Source organism: Anser cygnoides, chromosome 2, assembly GCF_040182565.1.
Source record: "Anser cygnoides isolate HZ-2024a breed goose chromosome 2, Taihu_goose_T2T_genome, whole genome shotgun sequence".
Classification (NCBI taxonomy): domain Eukaryota; kingdom Metazoa; phylum Chordata; class Aves; order Anseriformes; family Anatidae; genus Anser; species Anser cygnoides.
The window spans coordinates 57698017-57715569 of NC_089874.1; the positions used below are offsets into that span (position 1 = coordinate 57698017).

Here is a 17553-nt window from a genome sequence, read left to right on the forward strand (position 1 = left end):
TAATGGAACATTTAAATGGGGCCAAGACTTCACCTAAAATCTCCAGGTTGGTCTTTCTTAATCGTGAAGTTTCCTGTGAGTCCACAGTAAGTAAAACTATAACCTAAATTTCAGATCAAGAAAGCCACTTTCAGATGTAATTTCCCCATTCTAAATTAAATAACATTTTTCTTTCAGATATTTTGTTTTCTGCTCAAAACTAACCTTAGTGAAACTAATTTTTAAGTGCATGATGAACTGCAGGCTGACCTATACATTGCAAATGAAACAAGGAAGCAAAAAGTATGAAAGTAGAACTTTCATACTTTTCAGTTGACCAAAGTAAGTTCCCATGCAACTTGACACCGAGTATCCACCATAACAAATTATGTTAATAAGTGGTCCAAGTCCTGGCTCTCAATGATGCTACATCTTATCTAGCTGAAAATGTCAAATAAATTAACAAAATCTCTGAAGTATTATAAAACAGAGCAAGCCACTGATACGACTCCTACACAAATCCCATAAACTGTTGTTCTATTTCTAGAGGTCTGGACTGTGCAAAATAAAGGTAAAGTTTCTGAAGTTTACCTGATGCAGTAGAAATCCAGTTTAGAGGTATATGACTACTACAGTCTTTGTATGCCACTAATCTTTTTCTATTTTGAGAGTCCTAGGCCAATCAGTGTTGCATAGGTGGGTTTACTGCATGCATGTAAGCAGGAAGACTGCCAAGGTGTGCATAGAGTTGCACAATCATCAGTTATGGCACTCAATAGTACCTCTCATTAAAATTAAAAACATGGATAAGGGACAAAATATTTTATTTATTAGAAATTAGGCAGTGACAGTCTTTACATAGAAAAACAAAAACAAAAAACAAAAACCTCAACCAACCAAGTTGAGATTAAAAAAAAAAATCCAGAGTTGAGTTAAAAAAAAAAAAAGACCTCAACCAACCAAGAAAACCTCACTTTAGATTTCTAGGTGGTTCTAGATGATGTTCTCCACCTGAGAATCTGTTCTCTAGATGATGTTCTCCACCTGACTTTAGGAATGACTAAAATATCAAACTGATCTCTTAACATCCCTAGTAACAGCATGTCTGAACACAAATAGGATGTAGCCCTAAATAACTTATTCTGCCTATGCCTTCAAAAGATGCTTCCAAAAACTATATAAAATGCAAAAGCAGTTCCAATGATGAGATTCCTTTAAGTAGCAATATGCAGATAAATACACTTTCATGTCTGAGTTAAATAGAAAACATCTGCACATTATTTCACTCCTTTTTTTTTCTCCCAGCTCACTAACTCTGATATATAAAAATTCATACTGTAAGCTATTTGCAAGTCATGTCTAGTGTACATGGACGTTAGTAGACTTAGAACTTCACATAAGATTTTTTTGCCAAGTCCATCTCCCCAGCCATGCAGACCTCCAACCTACTTTTCAGCTGCATTTAAAGCAAGCATAATAGTAGACCTGCCCATAGGACCACAACTCTATCATAAGTATATATACCTTGAGTTTTTCTTGTCTTCTAGTTTTTTTTGAGACAGAACAGTACACATTTCAAAAACTGTCTCCACAATGAATAAAATCTTTTTTTTTTTCCTTTTTCCTTGAAAAAACAAGTATTCTTGCACAGAGAAAGAAAAGCACACATTATCCAGCAATGGAGAGTTCAGAAAAACAGCAATTACTGGTTTCATACCAGACTTGTAGCACAGACATATTTTCCTCTGGGGGAAAGTGGAATGACTGTGAGTGAAGCTGTTCAAATATCTGTGGAGGGGCTACAGAGCCAGGCTCCTATATGGTCCATACAGACCATGAAATCACCTCATTATTAAACCTATGCATGTTTCTGAAAAAAATAGATCTACCCTGTGTTAGGGATTTATTATCATGAGTTCTCTTTCTGTAAACCACTCACAATCAAAATAGATGGACAAAGTAAGTGACAGCACACAGCTGAGCTGGTTACATAAAATTCCTTATCATCTGAGTAAAGAGATCCAGCATCAGAAATCACCATTTTTCCACTTCAGTAGAGACAAAAAAGCTTGAATCAGGATAAGGACAATTGGCTTGTGTTTCAAGACCAATCAGTGCATTGCCTGAGCCCTGTTCTTTTAAATACTTTAGAGAGACGAAAGATGACACTGACCTTGCAGTGAGAAGCTCACAATCAAGACACTTGTTCCTTTAAACTAACAGTTTTCATACAGTAATTGTGTTGAGAAATGTACGATACTTAATCTTAAATGAAATAACAAATGAAGACATTTAGATAAGAAAAATCTCTAATGGCCTGAATAAGATCAGTAAATATTAAACTATTATAGAATATTTTTCTTTCAAAAGTCTTGCTTTTGGACACATTAATACCTGTCTCTGCTTTTGTGAAGTGTGCCTAGGATGATTGTAAAGGCAGCCTCTGACTGATACACAAAGTGAATCACATCTTTCACCTTTACAAAACTCTAAAATAGTACATGCTGGCAGTCCTACTATAGGCAGACCCCAGACAGACCCTGTACAAATCCAAGATAGACATTTACCATATGACATTTTATTACATTAAAATATTTCACTGAAATTATTTTTTCTTCCAGACTATCCTAACATCACAAGTTGAATTAACACTGCAATCATTTTAAAGTTTACCTGAGAATGACTCCATTACCTATTCAGAATTTCCATTTGAAAATTAAAAACTTCACAAAATTATGAAAAAATGACCTTGAGAAGATGAATCTGGCTGGAAGTTAGCCCTCTTCCTGACTGACCATTAAAAATAACGTGGTCAGAAGTTCGTAACTGAGTAACAGGCAAAAGCCCCTCGTATGTCTGATTATTACTTCCTAAACCTATGGGGAAAAAGGTTGTTTGCTTCTCTATACATTATTGCAGAGTAAACCCCCCTCAGTTCTGATTTACTATTTGCCATCCAAAAAAATTCAGTGGATCAACACCAAAGAAAAGAAAAAGTTCTCAGGAATACTTGGTCACAAATTCTCAATTTACAGAAGGCAATTCACTCAATTTTCAGTCTGTGGGTTGTGGAGACACATACACAGAAGGCTGGGTATACCGTACACCTTCCCAGAGCTCGTATTTCCAAAGGGGGAAGCTATAAAAGAATTCACCTCCTTGAAGACTGCAATTGAGCAGGCTTAGGGAGCCAAGATTATAGCTGAATTTGGACAGAATCCTACACCAGTATAATTACTCAAACACTGAAAGGTTACATCGTGTATTATGCCCTAGTCATAAGGCAAGCCCGCTCTGTCTGCCACACTCCTTCCGCTGCCACAGGTATTTTGAAAATTATGTCCCTGCTTTAGCAACATAAAAACAAAACACTGCAAACCAACATAAAAGAAACTTAAAACTGAACAGGATTTTTTTTTTTTTTTTTTATAAAAGAATCTGAAGGAAAGCAAAGTTTAAAAGCCATTTAAATTACTTCCTTCCAGGTAGTTTTAACATATTTCAGACATAGCAGATTTATATGTTTTATCATTATCCACCTACAGCTCAGAGAAATTGAAGTTATTCAAATTCTATTAATGATCCCCAGGTAGCAGCAGAGTGTTTTTAGCCAGTTTCAAATTTAAAATACCAGTGAGAGACTGTTCAGATTGTCTCACTCAAACAGCAACTTTGTAAGGGACCTTTTCTTGCCAGATTGATGAGATTTAAAATGTTGACTCTGGTCAAATTAAGGGAATCTGATTGCTTTTAAACTTAAAAACAAGATAATCAGGGGTAATTTCACTCTACTAAAATAGATGTGCGTGTGAAGAACTGTTTCTACACAGAATTAGGAAAAAAAAAGGACTGATATTATCTTTGCCTCTTTAAAAAGAAAATGAGCCAATTTAAGATAATTTTAACAACATCTAGCACTGAAGGTCAATTATGCTTGCTTATGCAATTTTTTTTTATTTTTATTTTTATTTTTTCAGGTGTTCAAGTGATCAGGTTTGCTAAGGTTCCCAAGCATGACCTTCATTATCTCAATTCTAATTCCTTTACAATAAATCTGTCACTATTTTAATCAACTTACTGTCACCTGTGCTCTTCTCCTAGTCCTTTCCTAATACTATCAAAAGACAAGACTGATAAACTTTTACTGATCAGATGAAAATATTTATTTTTGAAAATTGCAACTGTAATGTCTTTCCATGGAATGAAATATGTATTACAAATGCATAAAGACTTGTATTTCTGACATCCAACAAACAGGAACAAACAGGATGAAGGCCTTGCCCACTGAGAAGACTCATATCATTTGGGATTCATTTATTTCTACTCGGCAATAATTCATCCATAACTGATTAAAAAAAAAAAAAAGCTATTAAAATTGCAAAAAAAATTGCAGAAAACAGGAATAAAAAACAGGAGAAAACAGGAGAAAAATACTTTTTTTTTTTTTAATTTAAGTGATTTGAACAAGATAAAAGTGAATATCTTAAAGCAGTAATACTAAAATTTTCATGCTACTCTCTGATATTTCTAGAAGTAGTGCAATTTTAGGAAAAAAAAATCTAGAATTGTCCTCTTTCTCCACCAAAGTCCACCAATTGAAAAAAGTTGAAAAACTAAATAAAAAGATTCCATCTTTAACTTAAAGTTCTGAACTAGCATTTTGGCAATCATTCTAATATTGTAAAATCAGGTCTACAGTATACAAATGAAAATCTTGGAAACTAGGAAGGTTTATGAAGGTTTTTTATTTTCAATATACTAGATCAGAAGACTAAAAAGCTCTTCACCTTGAATGTATTTGCTGAATGAATTAGTTATGCCCTTACAGCAATGCTGAGCAATTTAAAAAAATAATAAAACAGTATGTTCTTTTAAAATGCTGAAGTGTGTTGGTACGCAGTAACCTGAAGATTTTAATTTTTTGATCATGTTAACGATTCCTGTAATTTCTAGAAATTCAAAAACACAGGCCCAATAGCAGATTAAAAAAAAAAGGAAGTAAGGAAAAAAGGAAGGAAAGAAGAGGGAGAGTTGTTATGTAAATAGAAGAAAAAACAGAATAGCTTTAAAGAGAATATTTTAAATATATTTTTTTAAATATCAAATATTGCAAATATAAGATTAAAGAAGTCATTTGGTTTTGTACATAATTGTTTCTGATTTTTCAAGAAACTAAAACAAGACCAATCCTGTATCCATCCTCCTTTCTTTCCCTGACCTTTCTGACATTTGCAGAAATGCATTCTACATTTTATTCTGTCATCTGTGAGACTGGAAATGAAATGCTGCATTTGATCACAAACATCAAGTAGTAAGCCAAGCAGAAGATACATAAGCATACATGGTCTGCTGCCCACAGTGATTGAGCTGAGGAAATCTGAGAGTGAAAGCCTGACACAGTACAAAACCACGCTCACATGCACAAAAAAGAGAAAGGTGTCAAACAACAAAGGCAGTTTTGATTCAGATAGCATCTTTATGTTGGTTTTCTTTTCTTTTCCTTTCTTTTCTTTTTCTATATATATTTTTTTTTATAATTTACATAATTTAAATTAAAAAAAACCCTTAAAACCATAACAATACCAAACAAACCACTAAGCCAGTTCAAGCTGTTGGAATTATAAAATCATTCCGCCCAATCTTGGAGAAAAAGATCAAATGCACAGAAAAAGAATTAAGAAAATGAAAGTCAATTTCCTTACAGTGGGCCTGATGCAAGTCTTGTTGAAATACATGTAAAGACTCCACTATTCTCTGTTTTCATAGCATATCACAATACTTAGAAACATATACTTAGGGTTATAGGAAATATATTATGACAAGTATGAAATGCATAATTTTATTTATTAATTTATTTTTAACCAAAGTATAACTACAGATCTTTAAAGCAAACAGGTAATTATTTTTTAAACTTGGGATATTTTATATAATTAAAAAAATATTTAAAGGGATTGTTTATGAAAAGACCAGTTATATCTCTGAATTCATTTGGTTCCCATTTCATTTTCGTTTGACAGTAAAGCTAGTGTTTCTCATCAACCTGTTACTGCATGCCTCCTACTGGAAATACAGACGATTGGTTTCACCTGTCATCTGCTGATCAACAACTACTGCTGGTGTGAGATATCAGTTAAAGAAGCTGTAAAATTGCTACAAACCATTCCTATTATTTTTTTTCCTTTATTTTAAGGAATCTTTTTGAAAGAGAAACTTCTCAGTTTTGCACCAGTCTCTCCTACCATCTGCTTTTGGAAACACATAAATGCTACACTTACTCTCATGTCTGGACCACACCACGTGAGTTCAAACAGTTCAAGATATCTTCTGTGACTTGGTATGTGGTAAGTTACTTATTTGCATTACATTATTAATACTTCAGACTTCTGAAGTCTTTGCAAGTATATGTTTTAATAAAAAAAAAAGTATTTTAAAGTTATTGAAACTAGTCTTATTCCTTTTAAGTTATAAAGCTGAATTTCCTAAGCAAGCCTAATTGTAGAAAACAAAGATGAATGTAACTTAGATTTGAAGATTTGGAAATCCCTTAAAAATCACACAAAATTTCTTTTATCATGTTAAAAAAAAAAAATCCTGATCGAGTACTAAATATTGAATGATAGGTAGTTTTCATGTTTGGAGCATTGAAAGCTATCAGCTGAAACTGAGCGATTTGAGGATAAAAGATATTATACCAGCAGGAGAAGAAATAGTATTGAAGGATATTGTTAAAAAAAGGTCTTTTTACAAAGGATCAACCCAGTGGCTTTAAATGTCAGACTGTGAAGTTAGTTCACTACTGTCTTTTACCAAACTTAGTATTAGATTTGAAGAAATTGAGTGCAAAACGTTGAATGAGACCCTTATACAGCAAAGAATGGCACATCTTGCAGATGCTGAATGCTGGAAAACCCTTTCAAGACTAAATGAAATAATGGGGAGCTCAGTACCTGTGGAGCACTTGGATATGATAAACGCCATTAAAATTCTACTGTTTATTAAGTAGTTTGGCAATATTACCAATGTATTTGTCTATCACAGGTTGTATCTGTAAACTTGCATGTGTGAATACGGTAAGGCCAACATACATAAGTAAGTTATATTTAATATACAAAACTATCAGATGACAATTTGTGACTACTACTGAGGAAAGCATGTGTTAATATATAAGGATGACTACTTTTTTTTTTTTTAACATTTCACAGTCCATAGCAAACTGCTTTTTGTAAACATATACTGAAATCACAGAAGTAATCTGTCTGCACAAAATGTTTCCCAAAGGTATATGACCTATTAAAATGGAGAAGGATTAAAGGCAGGAGAACACCTGAACTGTGATGGAGTTTGTGCAGACTTTGTTAGTTATTTCAATATCATTTATTCAGGTTAAAATAGAGGAAGATATCATTTAGTAATTACAAGAACAACTTGTTTCCACAGTTACAAAACAAATTCTTTTTTTTTTTTGTTTATATCCATGAAAAACTATGAAAATTAGAAAACTCTGAAAGCTAGATCCAATATTACTCTCTTTGTAAAAGAATATATAAGAAATTGTCTGGATATTGTAGGCTAGATCCTCTAACAGCCTGTGTGTGAATACACAGTAACAAGATTTGCACTCTGTTACCAGTAGCACCTTTCTGAGGTGCAAACATTTCTCATAGGTTTGCATGTAGGAGGAAATGTTGATGAGATTAAACAGCCCACTAGTTTGGTCAGGCCAATTTGTGGCAGCAGTAGAATGCTCTGCTATTGCAGCTCCCTTTTAAAAATGGGAGCATCAGTGCAAAAAAAAAAAAAAAACAGCAGATTGCACACAATTTTGCTTTTTTGTCTGCCTCAGGTGCCCAGCAAACATCCATCATGACAGCATAGTAATATATCTTGTACTGAGCTGTGACTTACTGCTTTTTAATAGTACAGACTTTTAAAACTGCCTTTTATGATTGGTTTTGCTTTGTTGTTTTAATTATCGGCAACTTAACTGAAATGTTCTTTCAAAGTTGGACAGCTCAGAAAAGCACCTGAGATCTCTGAGGTGGGACTTGTTCAGGACAGCTCAGAAAAGCACCTGAGATCTCTGAGGTGGGACTTGTTCAGAAACTCACAAGAAAGAAGGCAATGCTGTTTTTTATAGATTTGCATGAGTTTTAACAACACTATAGTTCAATGCTGTTTTTTATAGATTTGCATGAGTTTTAACAACACTATAGTTCATAAATGCTATGCTTATCATCAATTCTAGTGAAAAACAGCATATACAACTGTTTGTATTCTTGGCAATTGTATACTAAATAATTGTATTTAGCAGAGAAAGGAGACTGTACAGGAATGCTCACACAATGATATATAATAAAAGTGACTAAACGATCAAATTGCTTATTTCACACGTATAAATATTTTATATTTCCACCCAAGTAATGGTTAGGATACTTTGATGCTTTGTTTTCTCTCAAGTCTTGGCAACTTGTGCAAACTCCTGCCACATTCTAGCAAAGTTGAAAGTGACAGGAGCCATGGATTAATCATAAATGAAGAGTGCTGAGCTACCAACAGGCTCTCTTGAGCACAGTATTTGTTACAGATGATCCAATAAAGGCAAAATAAGCTGAGAGGAAAAGCTGTTTGAGCTGAAAAAAATGTGAATTGTGTATGGCATTTTTAGGCAAATATTAGAAGGAATTGTAGAAAGCATTTCTGCTGGTTAGTTTTTCTCCCCAGTAAGTGCAGTTCATAAATATACTCAAAGTAGCCTAATATGCCTAGCTGGAAAAGTGTTCAGTGCCTGTCCCTGTAGTAACTCAAACACCTCTGTCCTAATTGTTTCTTCTATCATTCTGTAGGCAGCTCTGCCCAGAAAATGCAGTGTAAAGAACATCTTGTGGAACAACGAGTATGCAACACCTACTGTGGGAAGTTCTTCGCAGAGCTATTTAGAGACCTTATAGAAATGCTCTGTAACCCATGTTTTTTGGTACCTTTGCACTACTTTGTAACACATAGCAGACTTCCAAACTGTGCTATTAACAACTCACAGCCCACTTAAAAGAGATTTAGTGTTCCTCCAAACTTTTTTGGTGATTTAAAATAGCAAAAATGACCCGTCCACAGATGGTCCTGATGACCCACAAGAGGCTGGGCCAGAGGAAGCCATAACCTATAAAATGCTAGAATTCACCAGGGCTGTGAGTTACTAAAATGAAACATTTCTTCAATATTTGTGATCTGAGATTGATTATACTGCTTTCTTCAAGCCCAGATTATAAAGTGTTTTTTTAATAAACAAACAAACAACTCATAATAGTATTCTTTCCACAACAAGTGCAAACATTATTTAAACTATATTCAAATAATTTCAACCACATTTTATGAAGAATTATTCAATATGCAATGTTCAAATGCCTCTTATTAATCATGTTAATGGGCATGAAGGAGGAGGGGGTGTTTTAAATAGGACACTTCGTTCAAATTACATAACAAATTCCAGAAAAGAGGGCTTAATTATTTGAGGAAAAGTGCCTGAGGACAGTACATTTTCACAGCATTTTTGGTGTATTAAAATACACTACGTTACTGAAATACAAATCAAACATACTTTCTAATAATCACAAATGGAAAAAAAATAATATATATATATATATATAGTCTGTAGGAATAACTGTAGGACTATGAGTCAAGAACACAAATTCAAATTCAACAAATTCTTTTTCTAGGGTCAAACCAGTTAACCCCTCTGGCTTTGCCTGTATTAATAAATTAAGGCATGCTAATAAATCTCACATGGAATGGGAACTTGGTCATTACATAATATTAAATTAGACAAATTTTATTTATGGTTAGTATTGTTGCTGGCAGAGCTTTGGATGATGGCAGCTGGCCATGTTTCAAACAATGGACATGGTTTGGATCTGGTGTGGGTCAGAGGCCATTCCCAACAGGTAGCTTGTGTAGCTGGTGTACTTCAGCAGGTAGGAGAGTATGGTGGTGTGGACAACTGGATGCTTGAGTCCAGCTAGCCCCAGTGCTTAGAGAACAGTCTCAGAAACATTTGGTTTAGTTGTAGTAAACACCTCCTCTGTATTCTAATTTCCTGCTTGTGAAATCAGGGTGTTAAAGCTGTGTAGCTGATTGAGGAGCTAATCTTTGCATAGTTTTTTGAAGTTGGACAGAGATCTGAAAGTGGTAAGACTCCAGTGGGCAAATAGAAAGAATAAAGATGAAGAACAGAAGGTTGAAGAACTGCCCGTTGCATCTAAAACAAATGTGTTCTGGGATTTTCACAAGGATCGCTCAAAAAAAAAAAATTCAAATGGATGATAAATTGAGGAAGAATTATTTACTTTATGTGCAAATGAAGGAAATATTTCTACATGATTTTTTTTTCTTGTCTGCTTGATCTTACACATTATAATATTTTATATTATTTCACATGTATTGTACCATCTACCAAGTTAAAAAGACCGTACTTCTAAAATGGCAAAAATCAGGCTTGTAAGACTGTGCAATGAGTTTTATGAAACTCATTTGGTATCCCCTGTACTTCAATCTGAAGTGTTTTTTCTTGATTAAAAACAAACAAACAAGAGAGAGAGAAAGAAACACTGAAGCTAGATGACCAAAAAAGCTTGAGTATAAAATTGGATCAATATCTTAGTTCACGTTACTGTCATACTAAATAAACGTGAATATAAATTAAAAAAGAAAGTCCATGAAAACCCTGCTATTACTCTAATAAACCTACAAAAGTAATTACATGAACACTTAGGTATAATTCTGTAGGCCTGATATTGGGGACTGAACTTAAAGTAGAAAAATAGAAAATATTAAAATGGCATAGCACAATAGTACTATTGCTTACTAACATGTAAACATGGTAGAAAAATTTAGAAAGTGTCCATTGAAAAATACACTTATTTTAATGAGACAGAAGTGTTATGTCCAGGTAAAAATATATATTTTGTTAGGCACAGTGGTAAGGGAAGGCTCTTTCCCTTCCTGTGTTACAAAACCAAAATTAAATATAATATCTATAATGAACTATGACACCACTGTTTCAGATTTTTTTTTTTTTGTTACAGACCATATCTTTGGGGTTTGTCTATAATCCTAAGTGATATCCCCTTCCTCATGTGCAATGAATTTTCAGAACAGATTGTTCAAGTCTTTAAGGGAAGCTTTTTTTATATGCTGGGATTCTGAGTCTTCATTTACACAGCAAGCATGTTTCAACTTTTGTCTTAACAGTTGCTACTCTTCAGGATTCATAGTACGGAAAAAAAAAAAAAAGAGCTTACACAAATCACTCAGTGGGGAAGCTTCACTGGTCTATACCTTGGTGCTTTATTTTATTGTGGAACAACCAAGTTATGGTCAGACTGTATCACCCCATAATTATCCCAGGAAATATACGCGTGTGTAAGTTTTATCACAATCCTCAGTGTTAATTCAAAGTCTTCAATGGAATAAATACTAATTACATTACATTTGCTAAAGCGTGGAAAAAAAAATCCAGACATTTAAAATGTTAACTAAAAAAGAAACCCAGACCATAGTTATATTAATTTTGCAAGACATGAGGTTAGTACTACATGGTAAAGCACCTGACACTGGAAAGTCATCAATTTCACTTTCAAAGACGCACTAGACTACTATAAGACCCACTGCTATGAATTTTATACTAAGTAACTGTTTCATCACTGTTTTTCAAAATAATGTGCATAGGTATTGGATGTGAAAATTCCATTAAATTGTTTTAAAGATAATACAAATGGTATTTTAGCTTTTAATTTGACAGAGTTCTGTATCGGTCTTAGTTATCTAGTACCAAATGCAATTGTTTAAAGATCAGAATTACTTTTCTAAGGAAAATTCAACAACTAAATTCAGTTTCGAACAATCACAATGAAAAACAATTTCCTGGAAGCCTTTTTTTTTTTAAATCTATTTTGTATCTTGAAAAGAAAGTCCAGTTTTGACAACATTTAAATGTTTACTCTTAGGTCAACACTTTTGTCTATTATATTTTTATTCAGTACACATCTTTCTACATTTAATCCAATTTTTAGATTAAAAACATAAACAGTTAATTCTGTTAAAATTCTCTGTGTTCTTTTTCATTTTATTAAAAAACATGTTATTGAAATTGAAAGAATCACACTTTCAACAAAAATATTAGTATTTGAAACCTTTCCATTGGATATTTTTTAACACTCATTTTATATTTTAATGTTTTTCCTAAAGGCAAATAAATGAGGGTGGCTAGACAAGAAATAATTATTGCTTAGCAATTGGACCTGCATCAAATACAGTTTTACACCAGTATAATGGCACTAAATCACTCTCTATTTAAACAGGTTGGAATAAAGTGGAGTGCTTATGGGTACGTGTTCCTTTACTCACTTATCATGTCAGGTGACAAAGAAGTGTATGTGTCACTGTAATACCTCAGAAGCTTTTTTTTCATTTTTTCAAGCAGAATTAAGACTGAAGCCATTGAAGCAGTACAAGATGGGAGAAAATTGAATTTTGTGCACTGGAATAATGCATGTGGTTTTAAGTGTGACAATCAAAGCTGTAAAGTGAAAGGCAGGAACCATAAAATCTTGATTAGATTAAAAGAAATACAAAAGAAGTGAAAAGCCTTTATAATTTAGATTTTCTGTACAAAAGATCAAAGAATACCAAAACCAGCATCTGCTCAAATCTCAAGAGATGGTGATTTAAGCAATCTTGAGATAAACTGAATTAAACCTTTGACTATCAGAAGCAAGATTTGACCCACAGGTGTTAAAACCACCAGATACTCTCATTGTACTCTCATACAGTAGAGATATTACAGTTCCTAAATAAAATGAATAATATGATCCCTGATCGTACTTGCAAAGGCAAAAACAGCTGCCTCAGATAAAGTTGTTTTATATTGAAGGGAAGTCAGAGGATGACAAATGCATATTTTGTTCCCAAATATGGTATTTAATATCCAGTCTTAAAGACCCTTAAAAGCTGTTCCAGTTGTTATCAGTGGCTCAGGAAGAATCAGTAGCTTTCCTGAGTCCTTGAAATCCCAGAAAATCTGCCAAGAACAATCAGCACTGCTTCATCAAGGGCAAATCATGCCTGACCAATCTGGTGGCCTTCAACAATGGAGTGACTGCATCAGTTGACCAGACCGACCAATGTCATCTACCTGGACTTCTGTAAGGCCTTTGACACAGTCCCACATGACATCCTGGTCTCCAAATTGGAGAGAGATGGATTTGATGGATAGACCATCCAGTGGATATGGAGTTGGCTTGAAGGCTGCACCCAGAGAATTGGGGTCAATGTCTCTATGTCCAGGTGGAGGCCACTGATGAGTGGTATCCCTCAGGGGTTTGTCCTGAGACCATTAATGTTTAATATCTTTATCAGTGACATAGACAGTGGGATCGAGCGCACCCTCAGCAAGTTTGCAGATGACACCAAGCTGAGTGTTGTGGTCGATACACCAGAAGGAAGGGATGCCATCCAAAGGGACCTGGACAGGCTGGAGAAGTGCGTCCACATGAACCTAATAAGGTTCAACAAGTCGAAGTGCAAGGTGCTGCACCTGGGTCGGGGCAATTCCAGACATGAGTACAGGCTGGGAGAAGAGAACAGTGAGAGCACCCCTGTAGAGAAGAACTTGGGGGTTCTGGTGGATGAAAGGTTCGACATGAGCCAGCAATGTGTACTTGGAGCCTAGAAGGTGAACTGCATCCTGTGCTGCATCAAAAGAAGAGTGGCCAGCAGGTTGAGGGAGATGATTGTCCTCTTCTGCTCTGCCCTTGTGAGGCCCCAGCTGGAGTATTGCACACAGGTCTGGGGCCCCCAACACAAGAAGAATGTTGATCTGTTAGAGTGGGTCCAGAGGAGGGCTGTGAAGATCATCAAGAGACTGGAGAACCTTTCCTATGAAGAAAGGCTGAGAGAGCTGGGGACATTCAACCTGGAGAAAAGTCGGCTCCAGGATGACCTCATTGTAGCTTTTCAATACTTGAAAGGAGCTTATAAAAAAAGATGGAGAGCAAATTCTTGCTCAGGCGGATAATGACAGGACAAGGGGGAATGGTCTTAAACTAAAAAAGGATAGATTTAGACTAGACATTAGGAGGAAATTCTTCACTGTAAGGGTAGTGAGGCACTGGAACAGCTTGCCCAGAGAAGTTGTGGATGCCCCATCCCTGGAGGTGTTCAAGGCCAGGATGGATGAGGCCCTGGGAGACCTGAGCTACTGGGTGGCATTCCTGTCCATGGCAGAGGAGTTGGAACTAGATGATCTTTAAGGTCCCTTCCAACCCGAGCCACTATATGACTCTCTGATTCTGAGCCATAACAGAAGTGTGTACCAATTGGACCTTACCATTACCAGTTGAATAATAATAAGTTTTTAATAATTTTATTTTTTATACATATATATGTATATAGTTTATATATATTTATTATCACTTTATAAATACATACATACATATATATATATATATATATATCCCAAATTTCCTTAAACATGGGGGGAAAAAGGCAGAAGGGATGGCTGTGCTGATGAGAAATTCCCCTCAGGAATTCATGCTACTTTGAAAAGATAAAAAACTGTACATATCCATGTTGGAAATAACTGAGCAGTGATATATAGTGTAAAGACTAGGAATTCAAATATAGCATTAACAAATATAACACGATTTTCAAATTTGAGCATTAATGACTTTATACTTTAATCTGTATTTCAGTGCCCTACAGGCTCAGATTCTATGGCATTTTGTTCACCTGCAGGCTGTAATAAGCAAATAAGATTTTAGGACATTGAATATCTACTGAGAAAAGCTACTCAAAGCTGTAGTTCAGCCAACAGTCTAATACATGATATCTTAATCAAAAATAAAATTTTGGAATGCTCATTTTGCTGCTTTCAAGTTGCAGGATAACAGCAATTTCACTCCTGTACGTTTGTAATGTTTTAATTTACTCCTCTTCAAGGGCCAACTGAAACAAATACATCTAACGGATAATGTTGAAAGGAATAATGTTCAGGATCTTTTAGAAACACTTTTTCTTGCTATCTTCATCTATTCCGTAGAACTTACTCTTCTCACAAATTATATATATATATATATTTTTTTTTCAACAGACTGCTTTTGAGAGAGTATTGCACTTAAAGAACAACCATACCAATGTAGTAATTAACTCCTTGACAAAAAGAATAAGGAACAATCTATTCATCCCTCATCATGCAGATTTATTTATTTATTTATTTTATTCACTAAATTGTTTAGTTAAAATAAGCAGAATTTTCAGTTTTCTGAAAAAGGAACAGGGAATGGAGAAAAGATAAAAGGCCTATGGACCCAAAAACATCATTTTTTCTTAAGCTATGACAGTTCATCTGATAAAGTGTATTTTATTTCTATTTTTTTATTGGATACCAAATACACATTCAAAGCAGCCATGATTCCACCTCTGCCCCCAAACAAGCACGATATAAATCAAAGGATTTCTTAAGACTCACAAAATTCCTCAGAAAGCTAGATGTTCCTTCAGAAATCAGAAAATATATACTCCATAAGAACATGATAGCTGTCTCATTATTAGAGACTTCACAGGATCCTAAAATAACGCCTCCCTCCAGTCATAACTAGTTTTGAACCCAAAAACTCACTCTGTGTGCCTGTATTCTGATGGACCTGGGATGAAAATGTAAATTCCCTGGAAATGTTAATCCTAGCCACAGCTGGTAGGTCTTAAGACATCAAAATGTACAAGAATTAGGCTTTAACTCTTCCATTTCTGGTTATTTGGTAGCTGCAAAGGAAGTAACTTTTCACTATGAGGACCTAGCCAGAAGAGACACTCTGCTACAATGGAGATGAGAGTGTAACTTATATTCAACACAAGCAATCACTACTGAGACACATTTAAGTGCCCACAATGTATTTTTAAGTTCAGTTATGGCCACTGTTGTCACACCTCAGTGAAATGCAAGGTGTGACATCCTGGAGACAGGTATGTTGAAAAGAAAGTTTTTTGTACTCATGCCCAACAATGACTATTTTCCAGGACAGTCTTCCAAAGTTTGAAATAGATATGTGAACCTTCAACTCACAGAGCTACTGTTCAGTTCTTTCACTGTGATCATACAACTATTCTGTCTGAATAACTGGTCACATACTAATGTTCAATTGCTTTCATCACAAATTTAGTTCAACTGAAATAATAATTAAATGAAAACCTGAATTTGTCCTCATATTAAGACTCATAAGCTGCATAAGATATGAGCACAGAAGAAAAATCTCCATATGGCCTGGAGAAAACCGAACTGTTCTGAGCATTTTACTATCATAACAGGTAAGCCATGATGTAAGTTGCTTTAACCAACACCTCTGCAAACAACCACACAGACTGCTAGCAGCTAAGCAGCAGATTCAAACCATAGCCAAATTCTTATCGATCACTATGAATGAGATACAGATACCTACACAACCTGGGAACAGGATGTAGAAAATAAAATACAAATGCTATCGCTAATTAAACCGTATAGATAAACACAGTCGTCTCTGAAGTCTGAGCATTTTTAGAATATTCCGCTGTTTCTTCAAGTAGCTGTAAAGTTAACATTACACTTTTTCCACAGAATATAGCTCTTCCCTATGATGCTATTTCAGTCTTATAGACAAAAATAGGATACTCTTTTGTTTTACCTTTTTAATATCAATCCTTTGGCAAAGGTTGTAACACCTGTTCTTGCTTTAAAATGACTGTATTGACCTCAGAACTGTATGCTTTTGGACTCACCATCATGATAGAGAAGCAGAAAGATCAAAATATTCTAACTAAAAACCCCACCACATATATCCCTTTGCTACATAAATGGGATGAAAATAATATACAAAGGCTTTGAAAATTCCCTCCAGTGGTCTACAGATCTGGTTTGGTTCAGAGACAGAACCATAACTTCAAAGCAGACAAAACCAGAATCCCTACAGTAATGTTTACACACAAACTGTTCGCTGTTGCTTTTAGTTTTTCATTTTTAGAAAGACAAACAGACTGAGCAATTGGAATATCTACAGCTTACTTAAATCATCATCTGATAAGAATAATCATCATTCTTAAACGAACTTCTTTATCTGAAAATTCACAATAAGTGAAAATGAGGTGAAACAGCAGCATATGGAAATTTATTTAGTTCCATGGAAACACTGAAACAACCTAGGGACAGAAGGAAAGATACTAAGTTTTCAAATGAAAACTCAAATTTATAAAGCACTCATATGTTGAGAAGCTGAATATGATGCAGCAATGTGCACTTGCAGCCCTGAAAGCCAACCGTATCCTGGGCTGCATCAAAAGAAGCGTTGCCAGCAGGGCAAGAGAAGGTATTCTCAATCTCTGCTCTGCTCTCGTGAGACCCCCACCTAGAGCAGGTAAAAGCTCTTGGGCCCCTAATATAACAATCTATTAGAGTGAGTCCAGAGGAGGGTCACAAAGATGACCAAAGTGCTGGAGCACCTCTCCTATGAAGAGAGACTGAGGGAGTTGGGGTTTTTCAGCCTGGAGAAGAGA

The 17553-nt window shown here is 34.9% G+C and overlaps 1 protein-coding gene and 1 long non-coding RNA gene across 2 annotated transcripts in view; one reads left to right on the forward strand and one right to left on the reverse strand.

Annotated features, from left to right (window-relative positions):
- CNTNAP2 (contactin associated protein 2) overlaps nt 1-17553 on the reverse strand; it is a 1164016-nt gene that overhangs the window by 695035 nt on the left and 451428 nt on the right. The gene's annotated exons all lie outside the window — the stretch shown is intronic.
- On the forward strand, nt 5475-11649 carry LOC125180175 (uncharacterized). The gene is made up of 3 exons (XR_007158528.2): nt 5475-6320; nt 7983-8064; nt 8823-11649. It is a non-coding gene; the product is annotated as an uncharacterized lncRNA (long non-coding RNA).